The sequence below is a fragment of the Papio anubis genome, chromosome 1 (assembly GCF_008728515.1).
Source record: "Papio anubis isolate 15944 chromosome 1, Panubis1.0, whole genome shotgun sequence".
NCBI classification, from domain to species: Eukaryota; Metazoa; Chordata; class Mammalia; order Primates; family Cercopithecidae; genus Papio; species Papio anubis.
In genome coordinates, this window is record NC_044976.1 from 85,516,739 (window position 1) to 85,541,562 (window position 24,824).

Here is a 24,824-nt window from a genome sequence, read left to right on the forward strand (position 1 = left end):
TCTTATAGACTCATTCTACCATCTGGGGGATTTACAGGTGTTAAAATTGCCCCTGAAAGGAGCCTTTTTATTTCCTGGGGTGATGGAAATATATTGATAATTACGGGGGGAAATGAAGTTTTTTAATAAAACAATTAAAAGGGCTTAGTGTTTAAATGAAGGAGAATGTAATTTTCCTTTATTTTATCTATCATTAAATTGATATTACAAGCTATTATAAGAGTTTAGTCAAGGCTGATTTTCAAATATAATCTACACTTATGTGGATAGTCAGAGAAGAGGTGGGAAAAGCTCAGTTCCTGTGCGTGCACACGTGTACACACACACACATACACACACACCCCTCAGGGGTTTGTTAATTTAAAAATTATGAACACTCAAATGGTGACCAAGGAGTGGCAGAACGTGGAATTAGTGGCATATGGGGAACTAAAGGAGCAATCTCTGTTTCCTGTGAGGAGGCTATTCTTGATTTAGTGAGAATGCTGTACAATATTTCCTTTTTTTTTTTTTTAGTTGTAAGTGCATGACTTAATTTGTAAGTACCAATATGTGACATCTGAATACATCTGAGCAGATTTGAGACTACCGTCAGAGGCGTCCTGGGCCTGTCACATGACTCTTGATTGCACCATTCTCTTCCCAACTCTGTGCCCAGGGACATCACATTGGTAGTTTGAAATTGGCCAGGGTGATAGTATTGACATCATAGAAATCAGCAAATGATACAAATCGGGGATCTGGTTGTGATTTAACTATAATTGTTAGTATATATTTATCAACACCTCACTGATCACAGTGAAATAAAACTTACAAAAAAATTAATGGGACATATTACGTTTGTTATTGTTTGCAATGATAATTAAACTTGAATGATTCATATCCATTTCTATGCAGAACCAGCTGCCCTTTACTGAGCCCCTACTATGTGTCAGGCCCTGTACTTGTTATAGATTATCTCTAGTGCTCAAAAGAGCCCTGAGAGGCCAGTGTTACTGTCTACATTTGATAGGTAAAGAAACAGAGACTCAAACTGAAAGTAAAAAAACTGCCTGTGGCCACACAGCTAGCTAATTGTTCAATCAGAACTAGAACTCAACACTCCCCACCTGCATTGAGTGAACACAATGTTGCTGAGATCAGCTCATGAGGTTGCAGAGAGGGGATGATGCTGAGGGAAACTAAAAACCATCAATGCTTCTTGCAAGACTCAAGGATCTCAAAGTTTGTAGGTTGAGCTTCGCCTAATTTCTGCAGTGGGGCCTGCCTGAGAAGAGTGTCAGATAAGATGCCAGCATCCTAGGAGGCCTAGATTCCCAGCCACACTGGTAGTGAGTGGTTGTGTTTCCACAGTGCTGAGAAATAGTTCTGCTGGCTTAGCTCTGGTGAAAGATTTTCTTGCTGCCCTTGCCTTGATGTCTTTTTCAGAGGGATTTTCCTGCAGACCCCCAAAGACTGGTTTTTCCTCTCCTTGAACTCTCTCTCTTCCTCTTCCCTTCCTTATTTGGCCATCTGTGCAGCCCATGTCTTAATCTACCTGTTCAGTCCCTGCTTGTCCTCCCTCCCTCTTACCTAACTTCATGTTTGCTCCCAGTGACATCTCAGCAGAACACCCCCTCTTCCCATGTTCTGAACAGTCCCAGGGTTTTCCAGGGTAACAAGATAGCGAAAATTTTATAATAATTGACAGCAGAGTTTCTTTAAGGGAAAAGAGTCTTTGGCTCCAAGAGATGCCTGATGGGTGCTTGGGGAGAGGAGCCTGGACTGGTACCCAGGCCCCCGCGGCAAAGGCAGCTGCTGGGCACGATAAGTGGATGAATGGAATCTAGAAGTGAAGAGAGGAAGTGGAGGGAGAGAGCAGAAACCTGCCTGGGGTGGTTCAGTAAAGTTTATAAAACTGAGCAAGAGTTGGGTGAAGGATTTTTTCATTTGATTGCAGAAAATGAAAAAAGTACCAGATTCCACACTGGAATTGATATGTGTGGGACAAAGGTAGTTGGTTCAGAAATTGGAGCTAAAAACCTTGAGAAGAGGCCCCTTGGAAGTAGCAGCAATCTGGAGGAGAGCTTTGGGTTTCCAAAGGCCACAGAATGGGTGGGAGGTATGTTCTGGTCAATTTTCTTCATACCCACAAAGAGCTGGGGAACCTCTGGCTGGCATCTGTGTTACCCTCAACAGCTACAGCTTCTCCAAACTAACCCAGCCTGCTCTGGTCTTGACTGGCTCAAATATTCTCTTGCTCCTTCTCCCCACGTGTCTACTTGGGCCGTGTGTGTAGGTGTAGGAGAACCAGCTGGTAGTATGAGGATGCTGGTTAGGAAAGATGGAGCACCAGGCAGTGGAAGAGAGACAGGGTCCAAGAAAAGGGAGAATCAGTAGAGGAAGCAGAAGCTCCATTTCATAGACCTCCCTCTGCCATATGAAAGAAAGCAAAACAAATATATATCCCAAGCCAAAACTGACACAAAAACTGATCGCCCAGCCAAAAATACCATCACCACAACAAGAAAACCCCACTTTCCAGTGATAAAGTAAAGGGAGAACAGGCAACAACAGCAAAGTGTGGGTAACCTCGTTGCACGTGGCACAAACGGTGAGCTAAGATGGAGTGTTAGGCCAAGACAGCAGAAGGTGGCCACAGGGATATTTCATGCCTTATTCAGTGTTCACAAGTACACACTAGTGAGAACCTATGTCTTAAATTCTGTCCCTGAGTGCGAAGTTGAAGCAGAAGGCCCATTAAAAAGGGCCTTTAAGAGTGCTGTGGAGAGTTGATAAAGGTGTGAGAATCCTGCAATGACTGACATCACAAAGAGAGAACTTGAGATCCCCTTTCAAGTTCTGGCTGAGGGTTTTGAACTGGAATAGCTGGTTTTAAACACTGACATTATGAATGCTTGGGATGTGAGTAAAACACCTCAAATTCTTCAACCAGCCAATTGTGAATAGAGGAATAGTCCCACTTTTTAATGGCTTGCCTTAGTCACTCAAGGTGATTTCCTAAACCCCAGAAAATTGTTACAAACCGTCAGACTGTGGGTGCCATAGCTCTCAGTCAGTAAAATAGCCCCACATGGTGGGAAAACATTCCAGTCTCTCCAAAATGGGAATAAAGGCATTCAACAAAATTACTCTGACTTTAAAAACTCAGTACCATTTCTCACTTTGCGTTAGTGTAGTAACAAATCCTCACGGAGGTAATTCTCAAGTATGCAATTATATAAACTTGCCTTCTGAATGGAAAGATTGGAATTTAGGCAGCTGACCCCTGGTGTGGTGTTTATGATCAGATCCAAGAGAGGGCTGTTTGCCTGTCATGTCCCAGTCAGTACCACCCTGCCCAGCATCTATGTTTGCTAAGGGTGTATATATACAGCAAGATCTGAATCAATGAAAACATATCCCACGTCTTTACGGAGTGACCCGGAAAGAACAGCGTTTATACTGACCGAGACTACAGTTCAGAGAAATTCAAGGAGATTTATTGGGCTGCCATTTACTAGCTGTAAAATTGGGGTTGTGATAGTCTCTACCTCACAGAGTTGTTGGGAGAATCAAATATGATCACTGTCATAAAACTTTAGGCTAGATCCTGACACTCAGCCAAATATACAGTATGCACATAGGAAATGGTACTAGAACTTTTGTTAATACGCGATGGGAAGTTTCTATGGTGTGGAAAATTTTTAAATGAATGAAACACAGTCCTTTCTTTAAGAATCTCACTGAAGAGGGAGTAGAAGACAGGTCAGTGGATAATTATGATATACAGACCATAGTAAATGCAATGTATAATAATAGGAGTAAATATTGAGTGTTGCTTTAGGAGACATGTCAGTGCTCTGACATAGGGAATCATTAAGGGTGAAAGGACCATATACTTGTGTGAAGCCTGTAAATGTGAAAGACTAGGTCCTAGCAAGGCCAGCATTGCCACTCTGCTGTCCTAATGATGGATGGGGATTCATGAGCAATTGAATTGAGCCACTGCCATTACTATTGATTGTTGGGATAGACTTCTCCATCAGAGCCAGTAGGCCACAGTGTGGGTCAGTGGTCAGACTGACATAGGTTTATGACCTTTCATAGGCTTCCCATGTGTCTCACCACACACCCATCTGCCTGGGGCCTAGGACCAAGCTGGCGGTAAAGGACTTGAGAAAATGAGGCTTGAATTAAGTGACCTCAGATCTAAACCAAATGTGGCTGGAGCCTCTTTCTTGTTTTGAGAAGGATTTTTTGTTGTTGTTGTTGTTGTTATCAGAGTTTTGGAAGCAGTTTAATGAAGGGCGTAGATGTGGAAATGAGATGCATGTAGGTTTCAATAGTAACTCCTATTGCCTTGCTCTTTGACCCTAAGAAAGTTCCTTATCCACTTTGAATCTCAGTTCATTGTCTACCAAACAGGGAAAATGAGATCTACCTTATCAGGATTTTGGGGTTTTGTTGTTCATAACAGCTTCTTTGAGATGTAATTTATATACCATAACATTTCACCCTTTTAAAGTGATTTCAGTCAGTGATTTTTTAGTGTATTTAGAGAGTCATGCAACCATCACCACTATCTAATTCCGGAATATTTTCATCACCCCCATAAGAAACCCATACCCTGGCCGGGCGCGGTGGCTCAAGCCTGTAATCCCAGCACTTTGGGAGGCCGAGATGGGCAGATTACGAGGTCAGGAGATCGAGACCATCCTGGCCTACACGGTGAAACCCTGTCTTTACTAAAAAATACAAAAAACTAGCCGGGTGAGGTGGCAGGCACCTGTAGTCCCAGCTACTCGGGAGGCTGAGGCAGGAGAATGGTGTAAACACGGGAGGCGGAGCTTGCAGTGAGCTGAGATCCGGCCACTGCACTCCAGCCTGGGCGACAGAGCAAGACTCCACCTCAAAAAAAAAAGAAAAAAGAAAAAAGAAACCCATACCCATTAATAGTCACTCTCCATTCCTCCTTTCCCCTATTCCTCCCAGCCACTTATTTCAGTTTCTCTGGATTTGTCTACGCTAGACATTTCATGTAAAAGAAACCATACAGTATGTGGTTTTCTGTGACTGGCTTCTTTTACTTAACACAATGTTTTTAAGATTCATCCAATCTTTTGCATGTATCAGTACTTCATTCCCTTTTATTGCTGAGTAATATTTCATTGTATAAGTATACCATATTTTGTTTATCTGTTAATCAGTGCATGGACATTTAGTTTTTCTTTTGACAATTATGGATAATGCTGCCATGAACATTTGTATACAAGCTTTTGTATTGAGTATCTGTCTTCATATCTCTTGGGTATATGCCTAAAAATGGAATTGCTAGAACTTAAGGTAAGTCTATGTTTAACTTTTTGAGGGCCTATCTAATTATTTTCCAAAGGAGTTACACCATTTACAGTCCCACCAACAATAAATAAAAGTTTCAATTTCTTCACATCCTTGACAAAATTTGTTATTTTCTGTCATTTTGATTTTAGTCATCTTGGTGTGAAGTGGTATCACATTACGATTTTTATTTGCATTTCTCTAACAACTAATGATATTGAAGATCTTTTGCTTGCTTATTGGCCATTTGTATATTTTCTTTGGAGAAATGTCTATTAAACTTCTTTGCTGATTTTTAATTGGGTTGTCTTTTTATTGTTGAGTTATAAGAATTTTTTATATTCTGGATACAATTTCCTTATCAAATATATGATTTGCAAATATTTCCTCCTATTTTATGGGTTCTTTTCACTCTCTCTTTTTTTTTTTTGAGACGGAGTCTCGCTCTGTCACCCAGGCTGGACTGCAGTGGCCGGATCTCAGCTCACTGCAAGCTCCGCCTCCCGGGTTCACGCCATTCTCCGGCCTCAGCCTCCCGAGTAGCTGGGACTACAGGCGCCCGCCACCTCGCCCGGTTAGTTTTTTGTATTTCTTAATAGAGACGGGGTTTCACCGTGTTAGCCAGGATGGTCTTGATCTCCTGACCTCGTGATCCGCCCGTCTCGGCCTCCCAAAGTGCTGGGATTACAGGCTTGAGCCACCGCGCCCGGCCATCTTTTCACTCTCTTAATGGTGTTCTCTGTTGCACAAAATTTTAAAATTTTGGTGAAGTTCAATTTTTCCATTTTTTTTCTTTTGTAGCTTGTACTTTTTGTGCCCTGTATAAGAAACCATTGCTTAACCCAAGATTATAAAGATTATAAAGGATTAAAGTCCTATGTTTTTCTCTAAGAGTTTTATAGTTTGGCTCTTACATTTAGGTCAATAATCCATTTTGAATTTTTGTATATGGTGTGAGGAAGGGGCCTACCTTTATTATTTTGTATGTATATGGATATGTCATTGTCCTGGCATCATTTGTTAAAAAGACTATTCTTTCCCTATTTAGTTATCTTGGTGTCCTTCATTAGGTTTGTAGTAATACATGACATGATCTATGTAAATTTCCTGGTATATGACAAGTTGCAATACATGGTAACTATTATTTTATTACAGTCAGCTTAAGATCTATTTAAGGTTTACAAGCAATAATAGCAATAGCAGGAGCTAACATTTTATTGAGTACTGCCTATGCACCTGGCACTTCCCGTCAACAAACTCAATCATGAGATCAGTACTATTTTAATCTCTTTTATTCAGATGAGGAAATTTGAACTTAGAGTGGCCAAAGAACTGATTCAAAGTCACACAAGTAGCAAGCCACAAAGTGGACAATTTTGTTCAGACAGTCCTTGGTTGTGGTGGAAATGAATCCCATGAGATATGAGTAAGAGGCTTGTTAGAATGAGAGAAACAGAATGACGTGTCAAGTGACTAACATAGTTAACATGACTACCGCTAACAAGCAGTAGAAGGTAGCTAACAGCTAGATCATGTGGGTTTGAATCTTGGCTCAGCCACTTACAAGCTGTACAACCTTGGGCAGCTCAATTTCTTCAATATATAATGGGGATACTTAGACTTCTTTTTGCATGGGCTTGCTGTGAGGCATCAGTGAGTTAATATGGGTAAAGTGCTTAGAACAGTTCCTGGTACATAGAAAGTGCTTAAAAATTGTCAGCTGTGACACTGATGGAGAGCTCTAAATCTGAGCCCAAGCTTGTGTTCCAGAATTTGTTCTACTCAGGGCTGGCTCCATAGGTGTACAACCTATGCAACTGTATAGGACTCTGTGCTCAGAAGGGCCTTGGACTTGGTTTAATGTTCTGTTGTTAACATCTTGAACTTCTTAATTATTTTTGAACAAGGGGTTATTTTCATTTTGCACTGGGGCCCACAAATTATACAGCCGGTCCTGGGCAGGGCATAGGGCTGACTGGACGAGTTTCCTCCTCCTAGTGATGCCTAGCACAGCCCACGTGGGGTGTCTCTTCACACACACTGTGGAACCTCCTTGGCTGCTCTGAGCTCCAGTGGATCTCAACATGGAGGACAGTGCTGTTAGGTTTAAGTTTCACGACATCGAAGCCCATGCACATCCACTTGACATTCCTGATTTATTACCTAAAAGTAAATGCAATGCGTCGTGGGCCCCGAATCCTGCCTCTATTATTGGACTGAAAACCTCCATTGACTTCAGCTGGCAGCCGGCACCACTAATTGAGGACAGAGTTTGGCCCCGCGGGTTTTATATAGAACATTTTTCTTTATTTCTTGTTTTCATGGTTGTGTGTTGTGGGCTGGGGATTATTTTTATGTTTTTCCACTTCCTGATTAGTTTTAGGACTTGTTTATTTGGAGACTGCTTTAATAAATTTGCACAGCAGGGTGAGTTAGTAACAGGGTTGGTGTATTTAACCAGGAACTGCCTTCATTTCAGTTTGGTGTTTGGTGTTTAACTTCAGGGCATAGTCACTTTGTTTCAGTACCAAACTTCTGCCAAAGATCACCTATCCTTGATCTACATACACCTTGGTGGTTTAATGTAAGGGCAGAGCTCTGCTGCCTCGAAGCCCTGTGCAGCTCATCACCACAGTGCATCCCTGTTGCGCTTTTAAAGTGTACTTCAGTTCAGATTATATTTTCTTATCTGCTTACCCCTCTAGGCTGTGGAGCCCACAGGGCAGGGTCTTTGTCATTGGTGGAGTTTCTGCGCTTCGTACAGCTCCTGTTACAAAACCCTCCATTCGAGAAATATTTCCTGAGCATCTATTGTGTGCCAAATGCAGAGGTAGATGTGGCACAAGCAAAACAAATGGACTCTGTTCTCAAGGGGCTTACATTCTATGGGTGAAACACAGGTACAGATAGGCAAAGGATTGTAGCAATAACTGTAGAGTGAGATTGTTATTAAAAATAAAAGTAAATAATAGAATACAGGGATACAATGGTTTGTGGGGTGTGTGTGTGTGTGTGTGTGTGTGTGTGGTGGTGGTGAAGGAAGGGCTCCCAGAGGAGACGACTGCTGAGTGGAGACCTGAGGCAAGAGGGAACCAGACATATGCAAATTGGCACTGCAGGCCCAGGGCGCAGCTGATGCAAAGGCCCCAGAGCGACGCCGCTTTGAGGAGCAGAAGGGAGGCAGGAACACAGTGAATGTGAGGACAGTGTTCAGAGATGATCCTGGCCCTGGTGAGGAATTAGGTTTATTCCAAGGGCAATGAAAACCTCAGGGAGAAGCGCTGCATTTTGAAAGAGCACTACGGCTGCTTTGTGGAAAAGGAGCTGTAGGTGGGGTGGGCAAGTTTGGGAGCAGGAAGACCAGGAAGGGGCTTTTGTGGTAATCTGTTGAACTGACTGGATTAGTTCCAGAAAGAAACTAGGGCTTTCCTTGCTGAGGCTGGTCATAGAAAGAGGAAGTGGAGTAGCAGATCAGGGTTCACAGCGTGTGGCTGAGAGCCAGGGTGACATTCCTCTGGACGTTCTTCTGGACTGAATCCTTGCATCATCTACATTTAAAATGAACCTCAGAAGCCCTGGCCCTGTGGTGCTGATGCTATTGAGGTTGAATTCTCAGGGAACGAAGAAAGGGCCTGGCTGAGAACAGAGAGGGAGGAGTCCCACATCAAGGGATGACTTCACTAAGGAGGGAAACTGGAGCGAGGTGGGCATTTCCAGGCAGAACAACAGCGTGGTGGAGAGTGAGGGAGCCGATGGCTGGAGTGATAGCTGGTTTAATAGAGGGTGCGTTGCGGCGCTATCAGCAGTGTGGAGTGGGATGGCGAGGCTGCATGCTGGAACTTATTTAAAGAGGCTATTGTAAAAGTCTCTGAGCCAGTTAATTACCAGTTTTTGTTATGTCAGGAACTCCTTGAGTTAAAGCAGAAAGAAACCATTCACAAGTATGTTCCAGTTCTGTAGTTTAATGGGACATGTAAAAAAAATAAAAAACTGATAAAATGATTTAGTTCATGGAAGGATTGAAAACCATCACAAGAAAAGCTGAAATTACATATTGTGTTCCATCTCCTCCTACAGAAGCCATTGAAATGGCTGCAGACTTAATTGGACTAATGACCCATTGCTCTTATGCATAAAACTCTGGTGTTCACAGAGAATTGACAAAGCTGTGGAAACGGTCCACAAATACGAACCCAGGTGAGCACAAAGACCCAGACAGGCTTTCTGAAGCACATGTCCAAAGGTGAAAAGGAAAAAAAAGAGGGAAGCAACATGTACACACAGCTGGGAAACCTATTACCAGGTTCCAATCTAACTTACGGCCCAAGACCTGACTGGAACACAAATGAAAAAAAAAATCCATATTTTCAACCTAAGACAAATTTTTGAAGGGTTGGGAGGTGCAGGTTCAGGATTAAGGGAAAGAGGAGGATTTTTTAAATGTGTATAACCTAAATTTATCAGGTAACAAGTGTAATTGTATAAAATGAACACTTGAGATAAGAGGAGGCAGACTGTGAATATCTTCTTCATGTCTAGTTTTATTTCTTGCTCACCTATTCTGGTTAACTCATGTCTCTGTTTGGGAATCCATTAAGTCCCAAAAGTCCATCTCTGGAATGGTGGTTGGAGAAGACACATATTCATGGAATTTGCCTCCAGATTTTACTCACTGAAGTCAATGGATTTAGCTTCTGGCCGTGGTTCTGGCACTTACAGGGGTGTGATATTGGACTGTTTCTACTATCTTCTCATCTATCCAATAGAGACAATAATGTCCCCTCCCCATGGGTGGGCCCAGTATTAGGTGATGGGTGGCCCTGGAAGGATATGGAGGGTGCTGAGTAGGTTGCCTGCTGGAGGACCCTTGTGGGAACAGCTCGGCAGTCTGAGGCCACCTCTACCAGCTCTCACAGAGCTCCTGAAGCAGCCCCTTTCAGCCAGCAGGCATGGTCTTGCCCCTGACTGAGACAGTTGGATTCTTAGCAAAATATCCTTTATATTTTAATTCTTGGTGGTTATATGAAAGAAAAACTGATAGGGGCTAAAGAGGAACAAGTGGATTTTAAATTAGCCTCCCAAAGAAGAGTTGGGTCTTGCTTTATTTTGTTGTTATGAAGCAGAGCGTCTTCTCTGAGGGGCCATCTTGGGGCCTGGGGAAGGTCTTTGCAATTTGCAGTGAAAGGGTGAAAATGCCATTAAGAACTCGGTCTTCCAGGGATTAAACAGAATGTCAGCGACAACTGCAGATGATACTAAATGTGTCCGCCCTGGTGAAATGGAGAAGCAGCCCATGGGGTCCAGTTGAGGAGGATTGGGGGTAGAAAAGGGCACAGGACTCAATGGGAGAAAAGACAAAAGAGAAAGATGTGCCTGGGCAGAGGAGACTGAAGGCTAAGACGCAGAAGTGTGAAAGCACTGTGCAGCCTGTGGGGCCACCTCAGGGTGATGCCAGTCACCATGAGGCTCACCTTGTCTGCATGATTTGGTGATCTGACTGCAGAAGCAGGCTTGGAGGGGCCACTTGCTCAGCTCTTGACCAGGAACTTAACTGAAAAAGTAGCAACTTAGTGATGACTGCAAATTCCAAAGAGAAAGAAAATGAGTTGAAATGCTTCACCGGGGAATGTAGAACTCTTGCTACAAATTTGACGCGTGTGGTAGCCTGAATAATGGTCCCCAGAGACATTAATTTCTAATTTCTGGAAACTTATGTGGTAAAAGATGCTTTGCAGATGTGTTTAAGTCAGGGATCTTGAGATGGGGGAGATTATCTTGACTGATCAGGTAGGTTCTGAAATCACGATTGTGGCAGAGAGAGATTTGGCTACAGAAGAGGAGGAAGGCCATGTGATGACGATACAGGGGAAAAAGGTGATCTGTTAGTATACAAGAATAAGTTTGTGTTGTTTTAAGCCACCAAGTTGGTGGTAATTTGTTACAACAGTCAGGGGAAACTAATATAAAATAATGTGTGACATTGGCCTCACTAAGCCTCAGTCCCCTCAATTGTAGAATAGAGGTGTTACTACTAATTCTTTCCCTCTCATGGGTTTGCTCTGAGGTTCAAATGAAACAATTTATGGGAGTGCTTGTTATTAATTATAATGCACTATATACATGTGAGTTAACAATGTTCTTGAAGGACACTCATTACGATGGCAGCTCTTTTTAACAATATGAATCCTGAGCAATGAGGGGACCAGTGAAAGTTAGAGGCACTCCAGGATAGGGCAGATGACAGGGATGGTGGAGGGAGAGGAGAAAGAGATGGGAAGAGGTTAGACATTGGGGCGGAGGTACAGTCTTGCCACAGGATGCCCAGGGACCAAGCCTGACTGAGGGGAAGGTTTCCTAAGGTTTAACCTGGCACAGCTGCCAGGCTATGGCTTCAGATGTCTCCAGAGGAGTTCACCAGTCTCCAGGAGCCCAAGATTCTGTGTTGCTTGGAAAGAAAAAAAAAAAGGGTAAAAAGGAATCAGTGGTCAGGGGGATATTTTCTGAATTGGGGGCAGGGACAGGCAAAGCTTCCCTGATTAAAAGAGGCATCTTGAACTTCTGGCCCCCAGAATTGTCAGAAAATGACTTTGTTACCTAAAAAAAAAAAAAAAAAAAAAAAAGGAAAAGAAAAAGGAAAAGAAACAACAACCACCAAAAGAATTGCTGCTAGAGCACATTTAAAGACATTGCAGAGCTGACCTGGGATACTGAGGTAGTTTCTTTCTTTTCTTGTTTCTTTTAAATTTAATTTAAAGTTTCAGGATATATGTGCAGGGCATGCAGGTTTGTTACACAGGTAAATGTGTGCCAGGGTGGTTCACTGCATCTATCAACCCATCACCTAGGTATTAAGCCCAGCATGCATTCGCTATTTACCCTGATGCTTTCCCTCCCCGACCCCCTCACAGGCCCTGGTGTGTGTTGTTCCACTCCCTGTGTCCATGTGTTCTCATTACTCAGCTCCCACTTATGAGTGAGAGCACGCAGTGTTTGGCTTTCTATCCCTGTGTTAGTTTTTAACTACTTCAGTTTTTAGGGGTCCTTGTCTATCCAAGACTTAGGCCTAACATTAATGATTGTGTTTATTATAACATAAGCTCAGAGGGTAATTCCACTGGATATCTTGAAGTCACCCTATTACTATATGCCTTGTCAGTAACTTAAGTGAAATATGATGTTTTCTTTATTTACAGTTTAAACCCAGCCAATACCCAGGAAGGTTTCATAACAGCTAGAATAACTAAAATATCATGTGTAAGGCCTTGATTTCCCTTAGGATACTTTGTAACTCTTCACATTATATTCTCCAACAATCTTGTGAAGTAGGTGGTTCATACTTTCACTCCCATTTTCTCTAATAAGCGAGTAGTAGGGCTTTATAGGATGTTTGCTTTAACGAATGGCTGAGTTCTTCAGGTCCTCTGTGTCCCAGTTAGCACTGTGACTTGGCTATCTGACATGTAGGGTCATTGTCATCCCTGCATTTCGTGCACGATCACAGGTCCTCTTCAGTAACCACTTTCTCAAATGGGCAATAATCCAATCCAAAAATGATCATGGTTTCACTGTGTCTTAAATGAGCAGGTTCTCATCTAAATTAAGGTTATCTATGGCAACAGAGAAAAAGGCAGGCACCACAGGCACAGAACAAGGTGATGGATGAATGAAGTGAGGGATTGGTTTTCCGGGGTTTGTCAGTTGTCTTGACAACAGTGTTTTACAGATGTGTGCATACTGATCTGCATGATTTAAAGCAATGAAGTCATTTTTGTATTTTCTCTTTTCATTTTGCATTTCCAGGAAAGGTTCTGTCAGTAGGCTCAGCTTAGAGCCATAGGGGACTAACTATCAGATATAGTTTCACTACTGTCTGGACTTGCTTCTGAGCTGCTTCAGAGAGAATGAGGTCCACACTTGCTGGCTCCATTTCTTCACCTCTCCTTCACGCCTCACTCCACCAGCTGCTCCCAAATCCACTAATGAAGTGTTAATTGCCAAATCTGATAGACAATGTTTGGTCCTTACCTGATTTGACCTTTCTGAGGACTCTGACTCTGCCCGCCATGCATTTCCTTCTTCAGACTGTTTCTCTGTTGACTACCAGGACAGTGGTGTGCATTTTTGCCTATTCACCTCCTCCCTGCTGGGCCTCCCCTCTGTCCAACATTGTCCTCCCAGGGCTCTGAACTCAGCCCTTCTCTCTCCTCCCTCTGTACTCTGTCTCTGCAACTCACAAGCACAACAAGGTTTCAAACACCCGGGACCCATGAATCTTTACCTCTAGCATGGCTCGCCCAGATAGGTTTCTCCACCCTCTGACCCCACCTCAGCCACTTACTCCTGTGCCCTTTCATTACCAACTCTGGCAGCTCTTCTATACTCTCAAATTAGTGCCCCACTCTTGGTCCCCAGCTCCTATCTTTCCAGCTCATTCTTTTTTTTTTTTTTTTTGAGACGGAGTCTTGCTCTGTCACCAGGCTGGAATGCAGTGGCACGATCTTGGCTCACTGAAACCTCCTCCTCCCAGGTTCTAGTGATTCCCCTGCTTCAGCCTCCTGAGTAGCTGGGACTATGGGTGCGCACCACCATGCCTGGCTAATTTTTTTGTATTTTGGTAGAGACAGGGTTTCACCATGTTGGCCAGGATGGTCTCCATCTCCTGACCTCGTGATCCGCCTGCCTCGGCCTCCCAAAGTGCTAGGATTACAAGCATGAGCCACTGCACCCAGCCTCCAGCTCATTCTCTTTAGCACCCGCTCTGAATGATGCTCTTGGCCATGAGGACCATACTCGATTGGCATTTCCACTTTTTCCCTGTCCCTCACCCCTTTGGTGTCCCCATTCTTCTTCCTGAGCTTAAATCTCAGGCTCAATCCTCATAATCACATCCTGCTATATCTTGTTGACCCCCCTTGCCCCTTTCTCATTTCCTCAAACTTATTTAGTGAAACCACAATCTTGGTTAAATCCAACTTGCTTCCTCCTGCATCCGTGCAGCTGAATATGACCAGAGAAAAACACAGCCACACTGACTGGTCTCACTTTAAATTCATGGCCGTGAACCGTTAAGTGGGTCCTTAATGTTGCCAGGCAATCATTCGGTTAGTTCCTGGTCCTTTCATTCTCCCAGTTAACTAATTTCCTCCCCCCATACCCACTCTCAGCTAATGACCCTGCTTCCTACTTCACTGAGAAAACTGAAGCAAGCAGAAGAGAAAGTCCACAGACTCCTGCCCTACTTTCCCCTACCTACCACCATCTGTACCCACAGACTCCACCTTGCAGCCTGTTTCTACAGATGATCTGTCTGTGCTCCCTTCTAAAGCCAGTCCGTCTGCCTGTGCAGTATGCCATGCCTCCCTCTTCTTCTCAAGGATATTGCTACAGCACTGTATTAGTCAGGGTTCTCTAGAGGGACAGAACTAATAGCATATATATGTGTATATATACACACACACATATATATACACACATATACATATATACATATATGTGTGTGTATATATAGGAGTTTATTAACTATTAACTTACACGATCACAAGGTCCCACAATAGGTTTTCTGCAAGCTGGGGAGCAAGGAGAGCCAGTCCGAGTCCCAAAACTAAAGAACTTGGAGTCCGATGTTCTAGGGCAGGAAGCATCCAGCACAGGAGAAAGATGTAGGCTGGGAGGCTAGGCCCATCTCTCTTTTTCACGTTTTTCTGCCTGCTTTATATGTGCTGGCAGCTTATTAGATTGTGCCCACCAGATTAAGGGCGGATCTGCCTTCTCCAGCCCCCTGACTCAAATGTTAATCTCTTTTGGCAACACCCTCACAGACACACCCAGGGTCAATACTTTGTATCCTTCAATCCGATCACATTGACACGCAGTATTAACCATCACAAGCACCTCTCCCTTCCTTCTGACATTGGCAATGTCTTACTGTCTACTGCAGCGTTCCTGTCACCTCGGCTCCCTTGCACTCAGAGTAAAAGCCAAATTCCTTACAGTGGCCTATATGGCCCTTCACAATCCAGCTGCCCCATCGGCTCTCTCTGACCTCACCTGATTCTCTCTCCTTGCTCCCTTCCCTTCAGGCTCCCTGGCCTCCAACCTTAGGACTTTTCTTTTTTTTTCTGTCTGAGATGCTCTTCTCCGAGGTATCTGCTGATACCTTGGCTGACTCCCTTACCTCCTTTCAGTCTTTGTTCAAATCTCACTTCTCATTGCGGCCTGCCTTGGCCACCCCAGTTAGAACTGCAACACCTCCTCCCCCAACTCCTGACCCCCTTACCTCCTCTACTGTTTTTTAGTTTATCATCTGCCTTATTATATAGTTAGCTTGTTTATTATGTTTATTGCTGCTTGCCTCTCTGCATTAGCATGTAGGCTCCTTAAGGGCAGGTATCTTTGATTTGCTCACTGATGTATTCTAGACATCTAAAACAGTCCTTGGCATAGAGTAGGAGCTTGAGAAACCTTTGTTGAATGAGTGAGTATCTGCTGGTCCTATCCATGTGAATGCTTTTTTAGTTCTCTCCTGTTCTAATCCTTCCGGCCTGATTTCCTACAATATCTGCTTATATAATGGATAGCGTGCCGTTTCTCACATATCATACAGCCCTTCCTCCCCATCACTCTACGGAGTTAACTTAGGTTCCAGTCACACAGACGTTCTGGCCATTTCCTGCACGTGCCATGCTCTTTTGCACTCCAGATTTCTGCCCTTGTTCCCTTTCCCTGGAGTGCTCTCCACTCCTTTGTCTGATGTGGGCTTCTACCGAGGAGTCAGCCCAAATAACTTTTCTTTTGTGAACACTTTCTGGAAGTTTCAGGCCCTACCCTGGGTATTAGAGGAGCGTGTGTGTAACTTTATTACAGGGGAAGAGACTGTCTTCCTCCTCTCTGTGGTGCCAGCACCTTCGCAGTGCTTGGTACTATGTGAATGAGTGCGCGCTTGGTTCGTCAGTAGAACTGACTAATGATAGAGGCGGTGGCTACTAACCAGCAAAGATTGTAGGCATAGCTCCTGCTCACGTTTGTCAGACCACGTCTGGCTCCTGACATTTGCAACCCTTTTCTCCCTCTCCTGAGGCCCCTCCAGCAGCATCTGCTGACTTGTACCTGTGCTTCCACCACCAGGGTCGAGGAACATTGTTGACCATGGCAGAAGTGACAGAAGAAACTCCTTTCCATCAGCTTTGAGTCAAAATAATGCCAGCTCTATCTCTTGGGTCCTGAAAATTGGCTCTTTACCTTTTTTTTTTTTTTGTAAAAAAAGGAAAGACCTAGTTTTCACCTTGGGCTCTATTTTACCTGCTCAGAAACAATTGTAGAATAAATCAATACAGTGCATTTCTGTTCACATTGTATTGGCTGGATCTAGTCATAACACTCCGTCTGATTGCAGGAGAGATTGTCAAATGTAGCTTAGCTGTATGTTTGGGAATAAGAGGAGAAAGGGGATAGTGGGGGTACTAGGGTCCCCTCCACACCCTTTTATGGTAACTGTTAATATTTTCCCAAGGAATAGATATTTCATTAATAGCTAGGGTATGGCTTTAATTGCTGTCTGGTTTAATCACTTCATGAACTAGGATGGAGCTCGTGGAAGAACAAAGACTAGTTTTGACCTATAAGCTTAAACCCAAGCCCTTTCCTCTACTCCCATGTATGCCTGTTTGGTCTTCTGGGTAATACTATGCTAGTGGCTAAAGGAGAAACGAATCATAAAACCTCTTTCCTATACTTGCTAGTTCTTTCAGGGATAGGGGCTACTTGCAAGCGGTAAGGGACCAAATCCTGTCTATTGCAACCATCATAATACTGAAAAGACAGAGGAGAGGAGAAAAAAGCTGTATTAATTAGGAATATCGCAGTTGCAGGTGATAGAGGATTAGTTCATAACTTTATTTTAAAAAAGGTTATTAATTTGCTTAAGTACCTGGGAAGTTCATGAGAGACAGCCAGCTTCAGGAACAGTTGGATCTAGTGCTTCAAATAAGGTTTCTCTCTCTTTCTAGCTCTATCTCTCATCTCTGTGCCTCTGCGTGGCTTAATCTTCAAGTAGTTTCTCTTCATGAATAGGTGAGATGACTGCTGGCAGCCCCAGATAATTGTATGTCCCATGGACTCTGGTAAAATACCAGGAAAGGCTGATTAGTCTGATTGAGTTGTAAGCCCATTTCTGCACCTGTCACCATGGCTAGAGGGGTGGAGGAGTCTATCAACTAGGCGTAAGGCAATGCAAAGGTCCTTCTGTGTGTTTCGGGGAGCACAGCTTGTGGGTATGTGAGTCCTACCTGAACTGAAGAGATTGAGCCATGTTGTTATAGAATGGATAACTGACGAAAAGAAGGGAAAATAAAAAATACATGTCCACAATAGAAGCAATCTGAAACAACCAGACTGTGGAATAGAGAGCTTTTGCCCTTTCTGTTACACAAATAAGCTCAATGGATGGTCATTTATAAATCTTGTACTTGAAGCTTCCCAACCGCCTGGTCTTCTCATTTTCACTAGCTCTAGGGTTTCTCATGGAACTCAGGTGCCTGTGTTCAGTGCCATGATCACACTCATTGTTGATTGGTGGTGAGTTAAATCCCACATCCTGAGCTTTCTTCATCTGCCATATCCCACTGCTGATTGCAGGTCAGGTTTAATTGTGTCCTGAATGTGGACAAAACCAGGGTTGGTACCTCTGTTTTTGGTGTAAGGGTGAGCTTGATTTTTGAGTATGTTAGTACATAAGTGTTTCATCTAAGACGATGTATGAGGATTATGAGTACTTTTTTGTTGTTTAGGAATATGGTTTCTTTTGCTTGAATTAGGCCTTCAATGTAAAAATATTAATATTTTGCACATTTTTGTCCGATAACAAATACATGTTTATTAAAGAAAATCCGGAAAATACAAAAGAACATAAAAAAGAAAAAAACTACAATTTCTCATCCCAGTGAGAATAATATTAAAATTGTGGTTGATTTTTAAATGCATGGTGTGTGTGTGTATGTATAACTAATTAGAAAATTAAAACCATAGGATATACATATATACCTAATTTAAACCTGTCCTTAATATAGCATGTAATATTTTCATTCATTAAATAATCTTCTAAAGCATAATTTTTAATGGGTGCAGAGTTCATAATATATAAGTGTTGATAAATGTATTTAATTCTCTTTTGTACATTTAGGTCATTTACAATTTTGTATTATAAATAATACTGTAATATGCATCTTTCATTTTTCAAATCTTTGATTGTGATTTTAGATAAACTCCTGAACACTGACTCCTGAATTGTTCTAGGATTTTTATACATATTTAAGTTCATGTCAGAGAAATTGTACTGTTTACACTTCTAGCAAGTATGAATCAGCATATACATTTCCCTCACTTTTTCCCACAGTAGTAACATTTAAAAATTGATAGTTTGATAAGGGAAAAAATGTAACTGGCTTTTCTTTTAATTTAAATACTTTGATTTCTGGTGAGTTTGCCCATTTTTTGCATTTATTATCCATTTGTGTTTCTTCTGCTGGATGTCTACTTATAGAAGACTGTGCTTATTTTTTTTTGGTATGTTCATCTTTTTCATTTTGAACAACCTTTTGGTGATAGACATACTGGCCTGAGAGTCAGAATTACTGGGTTCCGCAGTTTCCTTATCTACAAAATGGGGATAATGTCAGGTGGATCCATAGTCTATTCTAGTATGTCTAAGTAGTCAAACATTAGCCTTTTCAGAAAGTTCAACCTGTACTTATTTTACTTCTCTCACAGGGAGTTTAAGAGACTTAAATGAGTTGAGTGCGCAAATGCTTTATAAGCAACAAGAGCGAATCAAAATAAGGAATTCACTATTTCATCCATAGTTATCTAGACACAGACATTTTACTTTCAATATCTCACTTACTTCTCACCACATATTCTTTTCCCCAGTTAGCAGGGGAGGAGAATAAGGCTCTGCCAGTTTAAGCTACACAGCTTATGAGGAGCAGAACCGGATGCTAGCCTGGGATGGCTGACCTCCTGTCCCACCATCTTTCCACTGTGGGATCCTGCTTCCCTCCAAGTCCTTTAAAAGGTGGATGAATTTACTTCCTCCCAGGCATAATCTACTTCAGTTGTGTACCCAGTAATAGACATTAGCCAAAGCTGTGCAGACATAGCCTAGATCAGTATGGTGACCAACAAAGTCTCATTAGCAACATAAAGAGCATTATTGAGTAGTATTTATTTTCTTTGGAAATGATTATTTTTCAGAAACATGCAATTCTGGGTTCCAGGAAAGTGGAATCATGGCCATCTTGGGTAACTGCGTAAGTCATCCTCATTTACAGTTGCTTATGTTATGATGAGGCAGATTCACAACTCTTAAAATGCAAGTTGGGAGAATGAAACTTTTAGCATTCTGAAATTTCCAAAGAGGTATCATGTTCTTCATCGTCCTTTTGCTCTCCATTCTGGGCATGTGAGAATAAACAAAATTCCTGGCAGAATAATATTTCTAGAAATATGAGGAAAAACTTAATTTCTTTCATTTTACGTCCAGATGTTTTCCAGCAGGAAAGAAAATCTCTATAGAATGCAAGGTTCCCAGACAAATAAAACTTCCAAAAGAATCCTCCTTTTAGCAGATCACATTGTATTACTTGCAAACTAGCTGGTGAATAAAGGAAGCTTTGAAGTTTGCATAGTCAATCAAAAAAGTTTTTTAGAGATAAAACGACACATAATCTAACAACAAGTGTTTTTTTGGTATATCCTATGTTAGTTAATGTTTATATATAGTATTTTAATACTCAAAGCAACATTTGGAATTTATGAACAAGACCCTGGACCAGGCAGCGTGGAGATGCCAGAATGAACAAGTCTTGGTCATTGACCTAGGTGGCCTTCCAATTTAGGAAAGGGGTTACATCTAAGGCAAGAAACTTGTAATAAATGTTAGTACATGACAAATTTTATAAAAGAGAAACAAACAAAGTTCCATGGGAGAATACGGTGGGAAGAGATCATTTCTGCCTGGAGAGATCATGGCAGACTCCAAGGAGGAGGTGGCGTATGGGATGGAAGGCTTTGGTCAGGCTGGGAGTGGGTAGAGGATTCCAGAAAAAGGACACAGTAGAAGCAAAATCATGGGGTTGTCACAGCATGGGGGCAGGGAAGTCGGATAGGAGTGGCATCTGGCTGGCTGGTAGGTGGATGGGAGAATGGGAGCACCAGGAAAGTGAGCACTGTGGTGCTGCCATCAACTTGCTCCTTGCCACACTGCTAGTCCTTGGCACAAAGCCTTTCTCAGGAGGCTAAAGGATATTGATGAACTCAATAAATGAACAAATGAAAGAACAAGACCCAATGAACAATCAAGGAGCAAAAGCCTTCATGTTGGGGGCAGCACATTCTTCTGTCTAACTCACTGTCTGGGTACATTCGTATATTTACCTCTTGCTACAGTAGAAGTACCTGCTTCAGTCTAGGGTTGGTTATGTGGAAAAAAATTAGTTGAAGAGGTGAACCATGGAAAAGTATGGATTTCCACCTTAAATGTTTTTAATTTATCTTAAATAAATGAACGTTAATTCACCATCTCTATTATTTTTATTATTACATAGGGCTAAGACTTTTCCTTTGTGTAAGCACTCACTGAAGGAAGCTCCCGCACCTCATTTTGAATAAACCACACCTGTAACTCAATAGCTATGATTTTACGATTTCTGGCTTAGGTTCTTCTAATGCAGGAGGCAAACATAAATAAACCTATGAAGCAATCTGAACGCAGAACCATTTTGGGCTTTTATTGTTTTGCCCCAATCCTGTGCAGTTGTCTTTCTCACACACCATTAGGCAATATTTTTTTTTTTTTTTTTTTTTTTTTTTTTTTAGCAATAGCCTTTACAAATTCTTTTCAAATCATTCCACTTAGTTTTCATGCAAACACTCTTTTTTTTTCCCCCTGAACTCATATTTCATCAGGTTACATAATATTGATCAAAATTATGTAATTATGATAACAAGGAAATTTGGAATAAGGAATCTGAGAACCATCACAACTACCTCTTGATCAGAGCATAATTGAGACCGTCAGAGCACAAACACACAGGCTAAGTAGAGAGACCTCTTCTCTTAGACAGTTGCATGTGCCAAGGGCCTCAGCTGTGTGTCCTCCAGAGAGCTGGTTAATCCTGAGTTTAGAGAGCTTCTAGTGTTCTAGTAGCACCTTTTATCACAGTGCACTGAAACCTCGGCCAAAGCAGAGGCAGGTCATGCAAACTGGACATAAAGCTGGTCTGCCCTAGAGTACCTCTGGGGTACCTTGCCTTAGAAATGCCAAGGGGATGCTGCTGTAACACTTTTACTATCATGGGGTCCCATGGGGGTCCCCTCCAGATGACTTCAGGAATGAAGCTCCAGGGTGTGTAATTGTTTTAGCATAAATCAATTCAAAGTGGGGAGGAAGGCTCTTGGGGATCATGGAACAGTGCTTGGCATGTTGCTAATACGTATTAAATAGCTCCAGATAAAAATGGACATGGCTTTCTGCTACAGTAGGCAGATTGCTTGACTCTCTGGGAGTTGAGTACTTGGAAGAGAAAAATGAAGGTTTCCAAGACTCTGGCTGGTGTCCTAGCAGACACAGATGAGCACTGTCCTAGCAGTCCTCACAGGCTGGTTCCCTGTGGGAAGGGAGGGAAGCCAGGTCCATCTGAGCATCTCAGGCCAATGCCTGGAGCCCTGACCCTGCACAAAGCATGCAAAGTGACCTCATGGGGAGAAGATGGGTAGGGGTCAGGAGCCAGCAGTGCTGTCCTTTTTTATGCTTAACTGGCCACATAACCTAAAGAAAATTCCTTGATCCCTGAAAGTCTACTTTCTCTTCTTTTTCTGTAAAATGAGGGTAAACTGAAAGCATTTGTGAAAGTCAAAAGCTAAGAGTCACGCACTGTTCAAGACACTACAAGGCCATGGGGTTTCTTAAGACGTAAATCACTCAGTTCATTCAGGGGCAAGAGACATGCCTCCATCTGTCTCCTCAGCCTCCCTTCACTTGGAGGAACTGAGGATGATCTGCCTGATGCCTGTCACGCCATCCATCCACCCACCATGGCTAATTAGTGTCTCTGCCCTTGAAGATAATCCCACCCCTCAAGATTAGCCTTGGGACATGAAGATCATTGCCTGGAAGAATATGGTGAATCAGGGAATTGAAATAACTGAGATTTTTTTCCCCCTTATCTTCTGACTACGCTGAGGATTTTAGATTCTTTTCACCAAACACCCTCAGTCTTCTATGGTTACCCACCACCCCAGTCCTCCTAAAACCTCTTACCACAGAGCAGATGTTTAGAGCCACCCACCAGGGAATACGCCTGGCCTTTCTGTGCATCAGGCTAACCTGTCATGAAGTCAGACAGCAGAGCAGGCAAAATGGGGACCCAGGTCAGCCAGTGCAAAGCTCCCACCAGGAACCCCAGGCTTTGCGATCTCCTGGAACCTTCCTGTGCTCCTCTGTTATGGGACGAGGAGTCCAACAAGTTTATCATTGAGTCAGCTGGTGAAATGGCCCTTTACGGTGTGCAAAATGCCACCACCACCAGTAAAACAAGCAAAGGAAGAGCAAAACCTCCGTAACTAAAGAAATGATTTCTTTCCAATAAGTGGATGGTGTTTAAATCTGATAAGGGACAAATGAACCTGTGGTTCTTCCTGGTTTGTAGTGACTCAGGCCCAGAATAAGGTTTAGAATGTGTTTCTGGAAGTGGTATAAAGGAAGGCTTTCTTTAGGGCCACCTTTGAGACCTGGGCAAGTAGAGGAGGGGTAGGAACTGGAGACCCAGGCCAGTGGATGGAGCTCTGAGGGCTGGCAGGGATGGAGGCCTGGGGCAGCAGGCACCGAGTGGCACTGCCATCTGGCTTTGGTTGCGTGGGCTTTGGAAAGTAAGTTGGTGTTCTGAAGGCAAGGCAGGAGGGATCCCAGTGCCAGGGAACGGAGTAAATGAGAACTTGTCTCTAAGCCATGGATTCTGGAATTTCCCATAATTAACATTCCAGCTGAATATTCAAAAGGCCCGGGCTTTTGGTAGGCCTGTAAATTAAAATAGAATAAAGTATTTAGGGTCTACTTATGAGGCGTAATGGTCTGGGAAACCATGGCGTTTGTTATTTGTGAAATGTGACTCAGTTTTTGCATCTGTAAAGTGGCAATAGATTTAGAAATTTTTAAAATGTTAGTCCTGAAAGAGATCTTAGAGATAATTTAACTCTTTTTATTTTAGAGAAAAGGATCCTGAAGCTGGAGAGCTTTGTTACTCTAATGGTATTAATATTAATAATGGTGTTGACTATGCTGAGTGTCTGAATTATGTAAGTTCATTTAATCCTCACAAGTTCTTTCTGAATAGTTATTACTATTATCCCTACTTCACAGATGAGAAAACTGAGACTTAATAAGGTTGTGCATCTTGCCCAAGGCCACACAACTCATAATGGGCATAACTGGAACTTGAGACCAAGTCAGCTGGATTCTAGATTCTGAGTCTTAGAGAAGTAACTCACAGCAGCTCAAATAAAAAGTTTTCTTCACTTTAGGAGGCTGAGGCAGGCAGATCAGTTGAAGTCAGGAGTTTGAGACCAGCCTGGCCAACATGGTGAAACCCTGTCTCTACTAAAAATGCAAAAAAAAAAAATTAGCCGGGCTTGGTGGTGTGCACCTGTAATCCCAGCTACTCGGGAGGCTAAGGCAGAAGAATGGTTTGAGCCTGGGAGACAGAAGTTGCAGTGAGCTGAGATTCGCCACTGCACTCCAGCCTGGGTGACAGAACAAGACTGCCTCGAAAACAAAAACAAAAACAAAAGAATATCTTTTATATCTCAAGGGTCCAGAGAGAACCATAAAGGTGTGAGGTGTGAGAGAGATGATGGGGCTTCTCCACAGTCTGTACTGCCTTGTCTGGCGGGAATAGTAATAACTGACAGGAAGCTGACTGTGTGTTGGATATGGTATTAAGTTCTATACCTGGATTATGTTAATCATTTAATCCTCACTTCAACCTGTGAAATGCAAATTATTCTGGCACATGTTAAAGATGGTGAGGTAGACATTATTCACGGGGATCATGGCCATAGGTATTGGGATCACTGCAACAGGGGATTGCAGAAGAGGGGAGAGAGTAGACCTAACTCTTTCCCAGACAAGGACAAGTGGTTTATAAGCATGGAGTAGGGTGGGGGTCAGTGGACAGAAAATTACTAAGAGTGAACATTGAGAATAAGGGGATTTCTGGCTAAACCAACTTGATGGGATCATTGTTGAAGGCAGACCAGGGTGATGGGGCAGACGATTTTTTTTTTTTTTGACAGGGTTTTGCTCTTGTTACCCAGGCTGGAGTGCAATGGCTCGATCTGGGCTCACTGCAACCTCTGCCTCCTGGGTTCAAGCACTTCTCCTGACTCAGTTTCCCGAGTAATAGGATTACAGGCGCCCGCCACCATGCCTGGCTAATTTTCATAATTTTAGTAGG

The 24,824-nt window shown here is 42.7% G+C and overlaps 1 protein-coding gene across 1 annotated transcript in view; it reads left to right on the forward strand.

Annotated features, from left to right (window-relative positions):
- Positions 1-24,824, forward strand: part of LMO4 (LIM domain only 4) — a 144,997-nt gene that overhangs the window by 15,275 nt on the left and 104,898 nt on the right. The window lies entirely within an intron of this gene.